The sequence below is a fragment of the Papio anubis genome, chromosome 15, assembly GCF_008728515.1.
Source record: "Papio anubis isolate 15944 chromosome 15, Panubis1.0, whole genome shotgun sequence".
Taxonomy (NCBI): Eukaryota; Metazoa; Chordata; class Mammalia; order Primates; family Cercopithecidae; genus Papio; species Papio anubis.
Window position 1 is genome coordinate 15,107,759 of NC_044990.1, and position 17,027 is coordinate 15,124,785.

Genomic DNA, 17,027 nt, shown 5'->3' on the forward strand with positions numbered 1-17,027 from the left:
CATGGTGGCACACACCTGTAGCTCTAGCTACTTAGGAGGCTGAAGTGGGAGAATCTCTCAAGCCTGGGAGGTGGAGGCTACAGTGAGCCATGTTCACATCTCTGCACTCCAGCCTAAGTGACAGAACCAGAACCTGTCTCAAAAATAGAAAATAAAAAATTGAGAAGAGAGGAAAAGCCAAGTAACATGATAGATTGACAAAAGACTCAGAACGAAGTTTCCAAATTTTATATTTGAGGTTGCTTTTGCTGTTGTGCTGTATGAAGCCTACATTTTCTGAATACTTTAGAGCAGTTTGCCAAAAAAAAAAAAAAAAAATTGTGTTTTGTCTTGTTTTGTTTTGCTTTGTCTAGAAATGTAGGAAAAAGGCTCACCATTCACCTTGTTTACATGGTACAGAGCAAGACAAACATGTAAAGAATGAGACGAAGAATGGTGCTGAGAGAACCCATGAACTGAACTCCTTAGGGAAAGGAAAGGCTCAGAGCCAAAGATGTCCTCGAGACTGGAAGCCCCTGGGGAGACCGTTGGACATTTTGAAGAAGGCATTAGATTTTCTATGAGAGGTGGGAATGGAAGCTCAAAGCAAATGTCAATGCCTTCCAGCCAAATACAACCAAGAATACACCGGAGGTTTTAGTAAACTGGGTTTATTACTCATTGAAGTGAGGGAGAACACACCACAGGGAGTCAGGAGACATCTCAGTAAAAGGGTGTTAGAAAGGCCCTATTATAGCACTTGGGCTTGTGTTAGGTGATTTTGAATTGGTGTGAAGAACTGGGCTTTGCTCTGGATTGGGCGCTGTCAGGAATCAGGAGTAATTCTATGACTGGGAATTTTAAACCTTATCTAGGAGGGAAGACGAGAGCCACACCAAACCTGTAATTAGGAAAGAAGCAGCAGTCTCTCGTGTTAGCCAAGATAGGCAGATGTTTGGTCATTTTTGTGGTTTTAACAACATTCATATACTCTGTTCAGACATGATTTCAGAGTGGTTGTGTTTTTGTCTTGATCCTTCAATAGTCACAGGGTGGTCTTGTCTGACGTGCACGTTCTGAGAATTGTTTATGTTCAGTTGGGTAACTCCAAGGCCTAGATAGAGGTAACAGGCCAGCTCCTGGCAACACCTGGAAAGCTAGGCCTGTTCCAAATGTCAAAGGATGCTTTCTTTCTTTCTCACAGACTTTATGAAGTAGAGTGAGTGACCTTAGATGACACTGGGTTAGATCTATTTTATCAGATTGACGGCTGGTTGATTAAATTCTATTCCCCCCTTTAAGCCATGTCATTAAAAAGAAAACCTATGTCATGTTTTAATCAGTCAATTAGTTGATTAACGATCTCTATTTGATGTCCTTTGTAGGTAGAGGACTGTAACAAAAGAAGCATGAAGGAGTTTTCTTCTACATCATAAGATGTTCCACTATGACCATCCCTTCCTTAAATAAGTAATCTTTCTCTGTCCAGGAAAAGGTGAATAACTTAGCAGACCTTGACTGCTCAGACCCTGCACTGTCCCAAGAAAGGCCTGGTCTTCAGGACTGTCCTCTGCACTTGAGGAATATTCTGTTCTGATAAGAATGGTTTTTTTTATGCCTTTTGCCTGTGGGAGCTAGAATCTCAGTTGCCGAGGTCAACCCTACAGGCACTGCATGCCTATAAGGTGGACCCCCAATAAAAATTCTGGACACCAAGGCTCAGGAGAGCATCCCTGATTAATAACACTTTGCACATGTTGTCCTGCATCATTGCTAAAAGAATTAAGCATGCCTGTGCAACTCCACTGGGAGAGGATACATTGGAGCTTGTGCCTGTTTTCTCCTGGACTTCGCCCCCATGCACCTTTTCCCATTGCTAATTTTAATGTATATTCTTTTGCTGTAATAAACCAGAACTGTGGGTATAATTGCTTTCCTAAGTCCTGTGAGTCCTCCTAGTGAACTGTCACTTCTGAGCATGGTCTTGGAGACCCATGATTAATTCTCCAACTGTATGTCTACTTTATAGCCAGTTCTACTCTGTGTGGATTTACTTCTTTAATCTTTTTTCACAAGAAAACAAATTTCAGTTTTGGCATAGTTTTAACAATAGCTGAAGAGGAAACTAGACCTAGAAACAGAAAATGTAAGTAAAGAAGACAAAGTGAAAGTAGAAATGTTTACAACAAAAATCTTGATAAAGTAAGTCTGCTTTTTAGGATTGTATTCATTCAGTCATTCAAACAATATTTATTAAGCACCTGCTTTGCATCAGGCAATTGCTTGATGATGGAGTCACAGTGATCTTTAGAACAGATGTGGGTATGTGGGTTCACAACACATACTTTGTGTTTTTGTTGTTGGTTTTCTTTTTTGAGTCAGCACCTTGCTTTGTTGCCAGGCTGGAGTGCAGTGGAACTATCATAGGTCACTACGGCCTTAAACTCCTGGGCTTAAGTGATCCTCGTGCCTCAGCCTCCTGAGTAACTGGGATTACAGGCATGCACCACCATGCCTAGCTCTACAACATGTATTTTGTATTAAGTTATCATGGCAGAACTAACTCTGTACAATTCTGAGTGCCAGAAAGGAAATGTGGGAAACACCCAAGAGGTCATGTCTGTTTTCAATATCAACGTAATGTAATCTTGCTCTGAAATCTCAGTGAGGCCTGGAAAGGAGAGCTATTTTCAGTCGGAAAAAAAATAAAGGTTTGGAATATCGGAACAGCACAGAAAATGACATGCCAACATATCTCCTACTATGTATGTTACTTGCAACAAAGCAAATTTTTAAACATCTCATAAAACTGTGAAAGTGTAAAATCATGAGAAGTTTCTAGTAAGTGTAAACTAAAAATAAAATTCTAAGGTTCCCCCCAACCATCTGAATGGACTTCCTCCTCAGCCAGGGCTCTTTTAAAATTTAACCTGAGAGACTGTTTCAGGCCATGTTGGGAAGTGGGGGTCGAACATGACTCATTTTATTAGGTGGGTGCAAAGGTAATTACAGTTTTTCTCGTTAAAGTAATGGCAAAAACAAAAACGCAATTACCTTTGCACTAACCTGATAGCTCCTTGGCATTAACATCAACACAGACTTTAAGTCTGATAATGTGAGGGTTCAGTCAGGCTGGTGGGAAAAATTTTAGTTATAGAAAATATACACAAATCCTTTGGGAAGGCCTGAGGGCTTTTACATATAGCACTTGGCTGAAGGCAGCCATGTCCCCTTAGTTAAATAAATTAGAGTAGAAACAAAGAAATGTGGAGAGTTTACCTAACTAGCTTGTTTACTCATGTGGTTCTAAGACTAACTTTTGATCTACTGTGGGTGCTTAATTGCCTTGGACTCGGGAAGTCTGCAGTATCAATTACCCCTTAGTGGTGTTGACTCAAGCCTTTGTCAATTAATCTTTACTGAATAAATACGAGTCTAGCTGGCTGGTTGAGGCCATGCTTTACAGCACTCTGCTTGGAGTCTGTAAGCGGCCTGGACGCTCAGCCGGACTGGCAAAGCAGAATATCTGTATGTCAGTGTACTTTATTCATCTGTCATTGGGTCAGGGTCTGTGGGACAGACCCCTGCATGATAAGAAACATTTTACAACCTATTCTGTCTGAAGTCTACTACCTGAAGGCTTCCTTTGCAAATAAGAACTTGGATTTCCACAATCCTTTGTCTTAATCCAGACAGCCCTTTCTGTTGATCCTACGTCTTTAGACAAACTCAACCGTCAACCAGAAAATGTTTAAATTTACCAATAGCCTGGAAGCCCTTGCACTTCAAGTTGTCCCCCCTCTTTCTGGACTGAACCAATGTATTTCTTAAATGTATTTAATTGATGTCTCATGCCTCCCTAAAATGTATAAAACCAAGCTGCACCTCGACCACCTTGGGCACATGTTCTCAGCACCTCCTGAGGGCTGTGTCACGGGCCATGGTCACTCACATTTGGCCCAGAATACATCTCTTCAAATATCTTAGAGTTTGACTCTTTTTTGTCAACATAAGTAAGGGAGGATACATGGAAGTTAGTGTGCATTATTTACTAAATTGAAATTTGCGAAATATTTCATATGTTATTATTCTGTGTATTAAATGTGCTTTGTTTTATTTCAAGCAATGTAAAGATAAGCGCTTTTAAAGACAGTTTTAATCGTTATCCCTCAAACCTATTTTCCCCACCAATTTGTGAATGTCTTAATGTAGATATTCTTCCTCCACTTGAGAAAGGCAACTTTCCCTTTCCTCATGAAGGCTGCACTTCCTAGGTTCTCAGGGTTGTAGTTGCCATTGGGATCCAGGTAACCATCAGCTAAGAACCCTCCTTGGAGTGGGGCAGAGCATGGATGCTTCCGCTCTTACAACCATGGATACCTAATCAGTTATTTTCAAGGTTGGGTGGTTGACTTTACCTGGGACCTGCTTCCTGAGGAGGCACAAGTCATCTTTGCTGGTACAGAGGCGAGGTGATGGAAACAGTCATTTTCTTAGAAGAATGTGAAGGTATGGCCACCTTGGAAAAAGCCCCTGAGGCCCCTGGTAAGGATCCTGCTGAAATATTGGATTCAGGGGAGAAGAGGAAGGTCCTACCGCTGTGCAACCTGCAGCAAGTCATACCCACAGAACTTCTGTTTAAACACTGCTTGTCTTTTTATAAAAGGAACCTCTAAGTGGAATGTGAAAGAACCCCTTGGCAAAACAGCAATTATTAAAATAATAACTGGTTACGTTCAGGTATTCTCAGTTTTTAAATTCTATGTAATTGTGGATTACAAGAATAAAGAGACTATCTTTAGTGCTGGTTCACTGTATCATCAGTCAGACACTAGCCCTTCATGAATAGATTACTTATGGGGGCAGCCGAGAAGAAAAATATGTGATGAATTGCCGGCAAAATCCACCGAGCACCAGGAATTCATTGTGGAACATCCTTGATTGTCTTGGGAGGATTCCCATTCCAGGACAGCTAACACTTTTCTGGCAATATGCAGGTTTTGGAGGGAAAGATCAAGGCCCAGAAATTCCAGCTCCAGGACTCTCAGTTCTTGGAGCTGGTCCATCCGAGCCTGATTGCCCAAATGAAGTGATATTATAGCTGATTACCAGGAACACAGTGCGCAACAGATTTAAATGCATCAGTTCATAAAGGGTTCATAAGCAAAGTCACTATTCATAGAAAAAAAAAGAAAAACCTGCTATTTTATGAGATTTGGCAAAAATACACCAACAGTTATATTTTACAGTTAAAATTTTCAAACGATTCTTCCCAGAAACACTTTTTTTGGTTGTTATTCAATCATATTCATTTTATTAATGGTCTTTATTTCTTAGTCTTTTTTGCATGTTTGGATTTCTAATTGCTGCTGTTTCTTTAAAAAATAAAGCTCTTTTTCGTAAAGCAATACTAACTTGAAAAACCATCATCTCCCTGACACAGCTGCAAAGACCTGTTGCTGTCATGACTAATATATGAAGAGGAGAAATGAAAGCTGAATTTACCAATTTTTTTCTCATAGTCCCAGTTTGGCTCGAACAATTGGTACTGTATTACTATTACCGACAAAAAGAAGCTGTTGGCCATTTTAAAAACTCTCATTCAGGACACAAGTAGGTCTTAAGAATCCTTGTTTCTTTTAAAAGAATCAGTTCTGCAATCCAAAATATTTCCTTAGTTTAATTTACATATAGAGAAGTCCCTGTAGTGTCAGATCACAGCGTAGCTGAGCATCACTGAACTGTATTTAGTCACGAGGTTTGATTATAACAACAGGGTGCTTCTTATGCAGTCCTGGAGACGTGGAAATTAAAATGCTAAGAAAATCCTATTTTAACAAGCCCACACAAACTCATGTATATTAAGCCTACTTGCCAAGTCTATAAGTTACTCCATCAGAATAAGTTAAAGCATTTTTGGAATTTGATTAACTGTTTTAGATAAAAATAGTTCCCATTAACTTTTCTGCAAAATTAAATTGGGAATAAGACTAATAAGTATTATTTTGGGGGGCCAAGTGGAAGGTCTTCTGCTGACTGTTTTTTATTCATCAATCTCACCATCTCCCACCCCCAAAGAACGAATAAGGTGGCTATGCTTAGATGAAGAAGTAGAACCTCAGAAAGTTTATGTAATATGTTCCAAACCACAGCAAGTATCAGACAAAGCCAAGGTTCTCAAAGGTTGTTTTCAGAACTCTTATTTTATTGAAATTAACATTCTGTTGAATACTGTATGCTCAGCATGATGAGTTTCCCTATATTGTCTTTAAACTCTTCCCCCCACAAAATTATATGGAGTGGGGTTTACTGACATTACATAACGCGGTCAAGGTCTTGTGACTAGTAAGTGGTAAAACTGTAATTTAAATTGGAGCCTTTGACTTTAAAACCTTAGTATGTTTTTCTTATACCACAGTGTCTTAGTGGTTATCCAGTTCCCAAGAGGTAATATACTTTGGAAGAATCTGAAACATGTTAGAAAAAAGAGTAATTTGCCAAGGCTAGAGATGACCTCTTCAGGTTAGCTCTAAATATAGACATACACTTAATGCCATGGACCATCACATGCAACTGTTGGAGTCCTAACAGTCTTACCTTTACCTACATGAACTTAGGCAAGTCACTTACCCTCAAAGCTTATTTCTAACTTGGCTTGTTGAGAAAGCAGTAACAACTTCATAGGATTTTATTTGGGATTAAATAACATAATGTATGCAAAGCTCTGTACTCCACAAGAGACAGCAGATGGCGGTAGTCAAGAGTACAGATCCTGAAGCCAGCTGTTCAAATTCAGAGTCCAAATTCTGGATCTGCCACTGGCCAGCTTGGTGACCTTGGGCAAGTTTGTTTGCTGTATTCATCTGTGCCATCTGTGTCCTCACTGCTAAAACAGGGGAATGATAGTAATTGCTTCATGAGCCAGTATGTATAGGGTATTTAGAATAGTGCCTGGAACACTAAACAGTATGTAAGAGGGAGTTTAAAAAAAAAAAAAAAAAACCTATTTGAACGTAGTAGATGCTGAATTTTATTCTGCAATCACTCAGGTGGATTAAAAATAAATTTTTAAACTTAAATTTTTGATCTTTGGAGGAAATTCCTGCATTGCCATTAGGGAAACGTCAAACGAAATCAGCAGTTCTAGAATGATGAATGTTAGAGTTACCCTAGTAAGTTCACTGGATTTGGGGGTAGGAGGATGAGGCAGAGAGGAAGGTGTTAAGAGTGTCTTTCAGATTTGGGGATTAGATAACTAGGTGTGACACTAGGAACTATTTCATACTGAGATGGGGAAGAGAAGAATTATGCATATGGGAATAATAAGAAGTGAAAGAACTAGCATTTGTAGCGTCTCCCAAGTACTGGGCATTGTGCTAGGCACTTTGTATACAGAGTAACTCATTTCACTGTCATAACTACCCTTCGGGTTTTACTCTCTCTGTTTTTAGAGATCTGTGAAAATTTTTAAAGGCGTGTGTTTTGCCATATATGCAAGTGAATCAACTTGCCAGATAAGAGTTTGCTGCATAAATATGGTAAGAATTCTTCTTCTCCTGCCCCCTTCCCCCACCAAGCTCTGAATTTTCACATCAATATTTATATTGCTAGGTTAGTACTCTAACACTACTTTCACCAGAAAGTGACCCTTTTCTATTCTTGATAGTTAGTCCTTTAATACCTCCATAGACAAAGAACCTTTTGAGATGCCATGCAGGCTCTAACGTTCCGTAGTAACTTGGAAATCTGTGATGGTTAGACAACTCTGTCCAGGAATGTCTTGGGAGCTGTGATATTTCTCTCATACTCACATTAGACACAGACATACTATCATGGAGCTAAAATTCATGGTGTAACGATATTGCACATTGACCTCATAATGCTGTCTGTATCAATTTCAACATTAATATAATGTAACTGTTTCCAGGTGGAAGCAAACCAACTTGTATACCTGTTTTTATTCCAGTCTTCTGAAAAATGCATGCCATCTGTATTACCTCCCACTTTTGGGAACAAAATACATTAAGCAGAACCTCAGATAGTCAATAGAATCTGTGTCTTTTTCAGGATGTTTCTGAACTCTCTAAAATAAAACAAGTTTTGAATTATAGAATCCATACATTTTTCAAACACAAGCACCACCAGAGGAAATTGCTATTAATTTTCAAAACTCACTGTTATGCAGATATTTGGTGGAATCACATGAATGTTCAACTATCAGCACTTTCAAGTGGTTTCACCTAATAGATCAAGTAGTTTGTAAATCTCAGGCAACATTAACATAATTTTTTTCAATCCCTTTGCATCATTCTTTTTATTTTTATTTTTATTTATTTTTAATTTTTTAATTTTTTTTTTTTTTTTGAGAAGGAGTTTTCCTCTTGTTGCTCAGACTGGAGTGCAATGGCATGATCTTGGCTCACTGCAACCTCTACCTCCTGGGTTCAAGAAATTGTCCCGCCTCAGCCACCTGAGTAGCTGGGATTACAGGTGCCCACCATCACGCCCAGCTAATTTTGTATTTTCAGTAGAGATGGGGTTTTGCCATGTTAGCCAGGCTGGTCTCCAACTCCTGACCTCAGGTGATCAATCTGTATCAGACCCCCACAGTGCTTACACCACGCCTGGCCCCTTTGCATCATTCTAAAACCATCTTTTCATTCTGATGGATAATTGCAACTGAAAACTTTCTAAACTTTACTAAGTATTTATTGCTACTATTTACATTTTTAATTATACTACTATAATTTTCTTTCTTACTATAGTAAGAAAGCTATTACTGATGACTATTGTAATCTCTATTGATATTTACAATTGATATTTTTGCTCTTTGGTTTTAAGATAAATTCTTGACTGCATGAATATCAATAATAAAAAGATTTTTCTGCCTGTGTAATGTTTCAAGGTTTTCAGCATGCTGTGCAAAAATTACCTTGAGCAATGCCTAGGACGCTCCATTGTAGACAGGCATTATTATCACTCCAGTCCTTATACTAGACACTAGGCAAGCAATACCCATGTCACCTGGGTGTGGTGGCTCACGCCTATAATCCCAGCACTTTGGAAGTCTGAGGTGGGCGGATCACCTGAGGTCAGGAGTTCAAGACCAGCCTGGGCAACATGGCAAAATCTCATCTCTACAAAAAGTACAAAAATTAGCCGGGCATGGTGGCACATGCCTGTAATCCCAGCTATTCAGGAGGCTGAAGCAGGAGAATCGCTTGACCCCAGGAGGTGGAGGTTGCACTGAGCTGCCATTGCACCACTGCACTCCAGCCTGGGCGACAGAGCAAGACTTCCATCTCAAACAAAACAAAACAAAACAAAAAACAACAACAATTAAAAAACCATCTTACGGAAGAAGAAACAGAGGCTCAGGAGGTGACCAGCTGTGAAGGGGTGTGGCTGTACCCAGATCTAAATAGTCACAGCTGATTACATGTATTCACTACATCTTTGTTAAGCAACCTGTCCAGGAGTGACTCAGTTATTGAAAAAAGTGCATTTCAGTATCATGCTCTGAATAAGACATTGCTCTTAGGATGCAGAATCCCTAGTTTCTTTCTCCCCTGTGTGCTCTACATAAATCCAGACCTTCTCAGGTGGCTTCCGTACCACAGTGAAGAGGAAGCTTATGGCCTCGGTCAGGTGTGGGCCCTGCTCCTCCACCAGGCTAACCTTCAGGGCTGGCTTGGTGCCTAAGATAGCCCACAGCTTGCTGCCCCTCAGCTGCTAGCCCAAAACCAACAGCAAGAAAGCAGACTGTAATGTGGAGGAGACTTTTTTTTTTAATGAAATTTTGTTCCTAGGAGACTCTAAAAATTTATACTTTATTCTACTGTTCTTTTTGGTTATGTAAGATTATTTTCCAAAATGCTAGCAGCAGTTGTCTTCTGTATTAACTAATTTTCTGTTGGTGATTATCAACACGGTAGAAAGGCAGGATTGGCTAAATCGGGGCTTTCCACTCTTTAACATGCATACACATCCTCTGAATATTTTTAAAAAATACAGATTCTGATTCAATAGGTCTAGGATGGCACCTGAGAGGCTGCATTTCTGGAAATCTCCAAGGGACTGGTCCACAGACCACACTTTGAGTGGCATGGAACGAAAGTGTTTCAAACAGTCCTTGTATCTGCCTGATGATCTGTGAGAATAGGATCAGTCTAAAGATTAGTAATGATTCTTTTTTTCTGAAAACAATAACAACCAAAATGATTTCTAGTTGATTTTATTTTTCCCTATTTACTTTTTCTATGACAGTGTGAGAATTAAATGGAATTCTCTTTCCTAGTGTTTGGGAATAAATCAGGTGTTGAGTTAAATAAGCATCTCTCTCTTGCTGTCTCTCTCTGAACTCTAGAGAAATGCTGAGCTGCTGCCTTTTGGTCCTCCCCCTTCTCTGAATTTTCCCATCTACCCTTCTCTGCCTTTGCTTGATCCTTTTTCCCCCCATAAAGATTTGGGGTTTTTATTGACTGGAGACAGATTTTGGCAAGAATGTCCCAGTTATTTTAGTTTGTGCAGTTGGTCACATTCTTTTGAAATTAGCCTGAAATTAGATTACTGCTCAAGATAGCCGTGAAATAATATCAGCGCTCGGTATTTAATTCTGAATTATCTGGCAATGCTGAATCAGCTCTGCCAAAATGGACATGGCCAAGGTCTCAGCAGTGATAGTGTTGCAGCCCGTTGGGTTTTTTGTTGTTGTTGTTGTTGTTTTTTACTTTTTATTTTGAAACAAATACTATAAGAAGATGCACAAATAATAGTTTTGAGTGTACATCATCCAGCTTTCCTCAAAGATAACACCTTACATAACCATAGTACATTATGAAAATCAGGAAACTAGCATTGGTACGTATTATTAACTAAACTACAGACCTTATTTTGATTTTACCAGTTTTTACACGCACTCTTTTTTTGGGGTGGGGGAGGGTATACAGTAGTATAAAGTTTTACATATCTGTATCTAGATTTATGTAACCACCATCACAATCTTCCTGATTGCTAAAAGTTGGTGTTCTCCAGGATTCTCTCCTGAACACTATTCCGTTTTCATTCTCCACATTGTCCCTGGGCCCTCTTATCGGTAATGGTGACTGTAACTATCTTTTCTATTTGGATAATTCTCAAATGTATAACCTTAACCTCTGTTGAGCTCTATACCTCACCATTTCCTGGCCTACTTCCGGACACCCACTGACTATTTTGTCCCATGAGCTCCAACATAGCCAAAATTGAACCTGTATTCCTTCATTTTTAAACTAAATAATCTCTATTTGAGGGATTAACACTTTGTGGTCCAAGTCAGAATTCCCAGGGATCACCTTAGAAGCATCCAGTCTCCCTAATCCATCTCCACATAATAAAAACAGCCAACACTCCTAGAGCAGGTACGTGTGCCGGATACTGTCCCACACCCGCTCGAGGGATCAGCTCACTTTGTTCTGATGGCAGTCCCACACTTTGTCAGAAAGGAATCCAAGTTTCATGAAGCCTGAAACTCGTATAGTTTCCTGTCCCATTAAAGAAAAAGAATAGGAGGTTACAAATATTAGAATTAGTATTTATCAAGGGAAATGTTTGGGCTAGTGCAAGTGAGGGGCCCTGAAAATTGACCTTCACTAGATTCATAATCTATCTGCCTTTGAGATAAATGCTATTCTTCTTGCCATTTTACAGTGAGACAATCAAGGAACACAAAGTTTGCAAAAGTTAACTTGACCAAGGTCCTCCTGTCACAGGGGCCTCATTACCTCTTGCTGTGTTTTAACAGAGGCCTCCTATGTGACCTCTCTGCTGTTAATCAGCCCCCTTCGTCCATTCTCCACAATGACCCCAGAGGGATCTGCACACAGGGCCATGTCTCTCTCCTGATCCAAAGCTATCACTGGTTCCTGGTCTCTTTTAGTATAAGAGCTAAACTGTTTTTGCATGACTCCCTGGCTGTCCCCTGTGACACTGGAGGTTGCATGATGCTGAACTGCTAGGGGCTCCCGCCAGTGCCCCACACTTCCACTTCCTACTCCTTTCTATGTGCCCTTCTGCTGCCAGGACTGCTGTTCTCCCATCTCCTCTACACACTGCACTCTATCATTTTATCCAAAGTAGAAATTGCATTATTGGTTATTTTTAGCTTATAGGAGCAACAGATGGTTAAAGTAAAAAAAAAAAAAAAAAAAAAAAAAAAAAACATATAATGCAAAGAAAAAAAAAGCACAAAGAATTGAGTAAAAACTACCAGATCTGTGGCCCCATTTTTTGGGATGAACCACCATTAAGTGTATAGTATATATACTTTTCATTTTTCCTGCTGTGTGTGGGGGTGTGTGTGTGTGTGTTCTAGTGTATAAAATTGGGATATGTTACTATGTTACTGTTATTCTTTTTCATGTTTATTAATCTTCCAGACTTTTCTCCAAAATGTTTTTCTTTTTGTTTTGTTTTTGCAAATCTCTTAGATTACTAGGAAAGCCAAGTCTCTCCTCCTGGATGTCTTCTCCTGTAAACTTCCTATTGAGACCTACCCACTTCTCTATGGAGCATAGATGAAGGATATTGGTCATGTATGTTGAAATATTTGTCCAACTTCATCCCTAGTTTTTTGACTATGTAAGGATGAGGAATTTTAATGTGTATATACTTGTAGATGCCTTTAGAACAATGACCGTATCTTTTTTTATCTCCATTGCTCCAGCATCTAGTACAACGTCTGCAATGGAACAGGCAAGCTGTGAATATTTGTGATATGCTTGGGTGGACTAAAGACCCATTGCCTCGCTCTAGAGTGCCCAGCATGTTGGAGGTAAGAGCTCATCTTCTGGTCTCTTTACCCCTTCTCATACAGAGCCAGCCACCAAATCCTGCAGATTCAACCTTCAAAATGTCTTTACACATCTCACAACCACCAGCACTCTCAGATTTATCATTTCTCACCTGGATTCCTGCAGTAGCTTCCTCTCTCTGGTCTCTCTAAGCTAACGCTTTCTCTATCTGTGACCGGGGTTTTCTAAAACACAATCTGTTCATTTCATTCTCCTGCTTAAAAACCTTGAATGACTCCATAGTGCCTGGAGGAGAAACCTAAATACTTTAGAAAGAAGTTCAAGGCCCTCCATAAAATCTGGTCCGACTTCCCTACTAAGCCCCGCCTCTTTTTCTTCTCTCTCTTTACATCTTCTATTCTCCAGCTGTGCCACACTTTCAGCTCTTCTGGAACAGACCTTATATTTCACAACTCTTTGCTTATTAGATCCATCTCAAATGTCAGACATTCCATGGAATCTTGTCCTGTCTGTCTATCAAAATTATCACCCTACTATTAACACCATTAGCACCACCATCCTTACCTGGTATACCTCCCTCTATCCTCTACACTTCCTCATTAATTCAAAGATAAGTTTATATTTCTCTCCCTATTTCAACTTCCTGCCTCCATAGAAATGATTTTCTGGTTCAGCAGTTTCAATGAATCAGTCAAATATTTGCATACCTGTTATGTGCAAAGTACTGACTCCATTTCTGATACTCAACTCACTTTTCAGTTGAAATTTTGAGTGCAGCTGAGTTCTGAAAAATCATTAGTTTATAAGAGTCTGAAAATACAAGCATTTATAAAAATCTTGGGGGACCTCCTTTTTCGGCTTTGGAACCCCCCCTCCGTCTGTCTCTGAATGGGGGAGCTTCTTCTTTCTGTCTTCTCCCTTCCTTCTTGCCTATTAAACTCTCCACTCCTTAAAACCATCCCACATGTGCCTGTGTCATTTTATCTAAACCGGCATGAGGACCAAGAACTGTGGTGTTCCTCCACTCATCAGGGCCCAATCATTTTAGTGCATGCGCCGAGAAGGGAAATTCAGTAATCAGACTGAAGCAATCAAACTCCAACTGGTGCTGTAAACTGAACCACACATGGACCCGCCATTCTTCTGAGGACTCTTAGATCTACCCCAGGAGGAGGGCTAGCTGCTGTTACCCATTCAACACCCCCTTTCAGCAGGAAGTAGCCAGAAAGAGTCGCTCCCCCAAACCCACTAACTGCTAGCAGGTAGTGTGGCATCTCCACAGTGGGGAGTGTTGTAGGAAAAGGGGTTCTTGGGAGGTTTTCGGTTTTTAAAGCATCTCCAGAAAAGTTTCCTGTAAAGCCCCGGCTCTCAGAGCCAGGTCAGCAACCTTTGATATGCAAATGCCGGCCGTTAGAAACTGGGTCCACCCCAACGTGGAGGCCTTCTTGCCCTTTCCCCACATGTTCCTGGCAACATGGCCGCCCCCACATGTCCTCACATGTGTAGAAAATCATGGCACCCTGTATTTGCATATTAAAAGGGTAGGGTGGGAGGGCCAGCTTTTTCATAGGCTTCATGAATGACATGCCTAGTCAAACCAATCCCCTGAGCCCTATGCAAATCAAACACCGCCTCCTCCAGCATCTGCATGTATACCTGGCTGGTATCCGTGGCAAGGTGGGAACCTCCTGTTTTGGCTTTGGAGACCCCTTCCCTCTGTCTCTGTACAGGGGAGCTTCTTCCTTCTCTCTTACCCTTTCCTTCTTGCCTAATAAACTCTCCACTCCTTAAAACCATTAAAAAAAAATCTTAAAATAATTAAGTTGAGATGAAAAAAGCCTTGTAAACTTCTCTTGGAACAGAAGATATGAAGCAAACAAGGAGGTAGATGGCAGTGTATTCCCAGCCTTGTTAGCTAAGCAAGTGAGCGGGAAGCAGGGCTTCTATTCACCAGTGATACATTCTCACTCACTGTGTGATGATTCAGTCATCTGGCACAGCGTCCTCTAGTTCAATTAAAATATGTCTGAGTTTTGGTCTAAATATAGTAATAGACACAAATATTAAAATCATTTTTTCCTAAGCTTTTCAAAAATTATATATTCTCAGCATACGATGGATAGTCATTTGCCTCTGCAAATTTAAGGCACACAATTTATTTGTGTGTTCCCTATTCTCATTGCAACATGCTTTAGGGCTGAATATAAACAAGAAAAGGATTCAATATGCATACATTAATATTAGTAAACCTTTGCCCCTGGTAAAATGATCGTGACTATAAAACTTTAAGGCTTATCATTTTTCTTTCAAGGAAACAGTCAAGCATATTTTAAACATGTCAACAAAAAGTAAATTCTTTCATTTGCTCATTCCTTTCTCCCTTCCAGCATGTGAAGTGCTATATGAGCTGCTGAGGATACAGGAATAAACAACAACACAGGTGTGTTCTTTGCCCAAACCAGGCATAAATGAGCTTCCAAATGAACACAAACAAATCTGGAAGGCTTTTGAGGAAGAAGGACCATTACAAAAGGTACAGAGCGAATGTGTTGAGATCATGTTTATCAATCACTGAAGTAACTATTCTCCACAATTTCAATGATTCTCCAGCCAATATACTATTACCCCTCCTTATTAAAATAAAAACGAAAAACCCTACCAATAGAAAGCTGCCTTTCCTAGTAGATTGCATGCAAGTCATACTGTTAACTAGAACTTAAGATACCTTGTTGATTTAATCAGTAGGTTACTATGGGTAAATTCAGTATTAAGGGAAGTGAGGCTATCAGTATTACAGATATGTCTTGCATTTTTCCAATCAGTCATTACTTGAGCTAACATTAAAAATCTTAATATATTGCACTCTATGTTTTTTGAGCACAAATATAACAATTTGAAAAATAAGGTAACTGGGCACAGTGGCTCACGCCTGTAATCCCAGCACTTTGGGAGGCTGAGGTGGGCGGTTCACAATCTGGAGATCAAGACCATCCTGGCCAACATGGTGAAACCCTGTCTCTACTAAAAATACAAAAATTAGCTGGGTGTGGTGGTGCGTGCCTGTAATCTCAGCTACTCGGAGGCTGAGGCAGGAGAATCGCTTGAACCCAGGAGGCAGAGGTTGCAGTGAGCCGAGATCGTGCCACTGCACTCCAGCCTGGCAACACAGCAAGGCTCTGTCTCAAAAAATAAAAAATAAATTTAAAAATTGCAGAACATTTTCTTTTAATAATGTGATTTTTGTCATAAGCTATTGATTTTCTTCCAGGGTCATTTGCCTCCCATCTTTCTTCCAAGTATCATCATCTTATGTATTTCACTTTTTATAAAACTTTAAACAGCAAGAGGCCACGCAAAATGAAAAAAGCTAACGTGTATTAATTCATTTAGTCCCTTAAAAGCTGTATCAGAAGCTATAGTTGAAAAAATAGTAGAGTTATTAGGAGTGTTGCAATGCACTCCTAAATGTCCTATAACTGATATATTAGTCTTATACTCTTCTTAATCATATATAATGATCTTAGTACTAGCAGACGTCTAAGGTCTAAGATGGCATTTAATACAATTTTGTCTCCAAATTCTGCTGTGGTTTCATCAATGCCTTTTTGTCAGCTCTCAGTTTAAATTTTAATCTGGAACCATAACTGATTTATCCCAGCTGCTGACAACTGCCTGGAATCTGGTTTGGAGCATCTCCAAAGCCAACGTACTTTCCCCCAAGAAAACACAGGAAGATATCTCTGCCTAGGCTTGAAAATACATAAGGATCCGGTTTTCCATCCTTTACTTTAGGGCAACTTTAACATGATTCAATGCCCACTGACTGCCTTTACTCCTACAGGTAAAGTAATAAACAAAGCAATCAACTCTCAGGAGCTCTCTCTTTTGTCTGTTTTATGTGGCCATTTTCCTTCATTGCCCTCTCACATTCACTCAGTAATCCACCAAATATTTATGGAGCCTTCATGGTGTGCAAGGCAGTGAACTCCACACTAGGAAGAGTGAAGCCATGGAGATCACAGGCCTGGCTCTTCATACCTTTGCCTTTCTGTCGAATTGAACTTTCTGTTAAGTTTAAAATACACAACAGAACTTTGATGATGTTGAGGCCTGGTCGGGGATGGGACAGATAACCAGCCCTTAAAAATAAAGCTCCTCCAGCCCCGCCGAATACCTTCTGAAAGAAGGAGGGTTATTATAGAGCATAAATAAAACAGTAGTGATTAATAATTATAAGAAAGTTTATCTCTTTACTCA

The 17,027-nt window shown here is 39.9% G+C and overlaps 1 protein-coding gene and 1 long non-coding RNA gene across 3 annotated transcripts in view; one reads left to right on the forward strand and one right to left on the reverse strand.

Annotated features, from left to right (window-relative positions):
• The window catches only part of SPART (spartin), a 59,412-nt gene that overhangs the window by 42,290 nt on the left and 95 nt on the right, over positions 1-17,027 (reverse strand). The window lies entirely within an intron of this gene.
• Positions 7,454-17,004, forward strand: LOC103879170. 2 transcript variants are annotated; one of them, XR_004178657.1, is made up of 5 exons: positions 7,454-7,517; positions 12,447-12,551; positions 12,683-12,790; positions 15,158-15,303; positions 16,429-17,004. It is a non-coding gene; the product is annotated as an uncharacterized LOC103879170 (long non-coding RNA). The 2 variants fall into 2 exon arrangements; XR_004178656.1 differs by lacking the exon at positions 16,429-17,004 and having other exon boundaries at positions 15,158-15,398.